This window comes from Triticum aestivum, unplaced genomic scaffold, assembly GCF_018294505.1.
Source record: "Triticum aestivum cultivar Chinese Spring unplaced genomic scaffold, IWGSC CS RefSeq v2.1 scaffold4163, whole genome shotgun sequence".
Classification (NCBI taxonomy): Eukaryota; Viridiplantae; Streptophyta; class Magnoliopsida; order Poales; family Poaceae; genus Triticum; species Triticum aestivum.
In genome coordinates, this window is record NW_025234342.1 from 1 (window position 1) to 2,882 (window position 2,882).

Consider the following 2,882-nt stretch of genomic DNA (forward strand, 5'->3'; position numbering starts at 1 on the left):
GGGTACTCCACGGTAAAGGAGTTGCTTGCCGGGGCCTCCCCCGACGCCTCCCAAGTCCATCGCGCGTCTTTGTCGAAGATGACGTCACGAGAGACATGCACACGCTTTGAGACGGGGTCATACATCTTTTACGCCTTAGAGCCCGTCTCGTAGCCCATGAACACCATTGGGGTGCTCCTATCATCGAACTTCTTCAGCTGTGGGCGTGTCGTGTTGACGTGCCCGACGCAGCCAAAGGTACGGAGGAAGCGTACATCGGGCTTCCTCCCATACCACGCCTCGTAAGGCGTCTTGCCATCGACGCTCCTTGTGAAGGAGCGGTTGAGGATGAAGACGGCCGTCAGCACGGCCTCCCCCCAATACGTGCTCGGCACCTGCTTTGCCTTGAGCATGCAGCGTGCCATCCCGAGCACTGTCTGGTTCCTCCGCTCGACGACGCCATTCTGTTGCGGCGAGTAAGGAGTTGTGAGGTGATGTTGCACCCCTTTCTCGTCGCAGTGCTTGTAGAACGTGGCCGACGTAAACTCGCTGCTACAGTCTATGCGTAGCACGCGCAGCTTGTGGCCGCACTCGACCTCTGCTGCCGCTTGCTTCTTGACGATGGCTCGCTCGGCCTCATCCTTGGAGGCGAGTAGCATCACCCACATGAACCTTCTATAGTCGTCGACGAGAAGCAAGGTGTAGCGACGCCCTCCTGGTGTTGCCGGGGTGATTGGGCCGCAGAGGTCCGCATGAACCAGCTCCAGGGGTTACTGCGCCCGATAGCGTGCCTTTTCCGGGAAGGGCAGGCGTCGCTGCTTCCCGGCAAGACACGCATCACACAACTCGTCGGCGTGCTTGATGTGAGGTAGCCCACGAACGAGGTTGCCTCGCGCCATCTTCCGCAACCCGTCGAAGTGCTGGTGTCCTAGCCTGGCATGCCAACGCCACGCATCGGAGACATGACCCATGGCAAGGCACACAGGATGCACAGGTTGAAAGAAGAATTTATAGAGGCGGTTTGGCGAGCGGGTTACCTCGATAAGCAGCCTCTTCTACTCGTCGCGCACGGTGAGAACACCATGCCGGATGCCGATGTCAAACCAGCCCTCGTCGAGCTGTCCGACACTCACGACGCTGCTCTTGAGCGTCGGGATGAAGTAGACGTCCGTGAACGCCCTGTGATCACCCCCTTTGTCGGCGAAGGCAACGGTCCCGCGCCCGTGGATCTCCACCACGGACCCATCCACGAACCGCACCTTCCCGGTGATTGAACGGTCCAACTCCGCGAACACGTCGACCGAACCAGTCAAGTGGTTCGTGGCGCCGGTGTCGAGGAACCAACCCTCACTTTGCTTGCCGCCTGCAAGCGTGGGTGTGGTCATGGCTCTCTCCTTGTTGAGGAAGATGAAGCCGCACGCACATGCTGTTGTTCGGGAGCCATCTCCCGCCAATGCAGTAGACCCCGAACAACTCGTCGTCGGGGTGTGGGTAACCTGATTCTCCCTGCGCTCCTGCACGGAGTCGATGGTCGCCAGCATCATGGTCGGAGCATGGTCCGCCATATGCATCATTGCCGCGCCAACTTGCGTGACATCGTTGGGCCCCGAGCTTGTCGGGGACGCCGTTGCCGGGGTGTGGCTCCCCCACACCCGGGCCTTCATCGCCTCCCAGTCGACAGGCCCCGAGAATGTCGTTGTCGAGGTGTGGCCTGTCACTGGAGTGATGGTTCCCATGGATGGGCTCCGTGCCTCCTGCACGAAATGGGTGGTGGTCGGGGTCGTGGTCACGAGAGACGCTGAGCTCTCCTGCACGGGCTCGACTCTCGCCAGCATCATTGTCGGCCCGCCATCCATGTCATCCTGGACGAGGTTTGCCGTTGTCACGGCTGCCTCGTCGGCTTTCCTCCTGTGGCAATCCCTGATCCAGTGGCCTGGCATGTCGCAGTAGCGGCACTTGCCACCGTTGCCAGCGCCTCGCCCTGCCCGGCTTGGCTTGCGACCGCGGTTTCCGCCACCGCTCTGGGCGCGGCCTCCGCCTCTGCCATGACCTCTGCTTCCCGTGGGGGCGCCTCCCCCACTGCCGGAAGAGCCGTCGCGGCCGCGCTGCTGAAGATGTGCTTCCCACTTGGTGAGCAATAGTTCGCCGCCAGCACGGTTGTTGGCTTCGTCGCCGCGATCCTCTACGACCTTGAGCCGCCCTACCAGCTCCTCGATCATCATGGTGGAGAGATCCACCAAACTCTCGATGGACCAGGCCAGTTGCTTGTACTGCCTGGGGATGACGCGGAGGAACTTGAGAATCACCATCTTGTTGTCGATGTGATCTCCGAGCGTTGCGAGCTCGTTGACAAGACCTTGCAGCCGCAAGGCGAAGTCGTCGACTTGTTCACCGGCCTTGAACCGGATCTCCTCGTACTGGAGGCGCAAGGTCTGGGCCTTCGACTCCCGTACGCGCTCCACGTCGATACGCAGAGTCTTGATGGTGTCCCATGCTTCCTTGGCCGTCTCCTTGGCGCCAAGGGTGAGCACCATCTCCGGTGGGACGGAGCACAAGATTGCCTCCATTGCCAACCGGCCCTCCTCGTACTCGACATCGTCGGTATCCACAGCTTTCCACATATGCCGCGCCTCCATGATGACTTTCATCATGACCGACCAACTGGGGTAGTTGGTGCGGGTGAGGAGAGGGAAGGAGGTGTTGGACATGCCCACATCTCGCACGGAGCGTGGCGCACCCAACCCCCTCCTAGCCTGCCTCGCAGCGCAAGCGCGTCCGCTGCACGCGCCTCCTCAGCCAAGCTCTACCCGGCGGTCTTCGAGCCGTCACCGGCGACGCCTTCCTTCGGCATATGCTTTGGCATAACTTGAGGCTCTGATGCCAATTGTTAGCCCAGAACTACT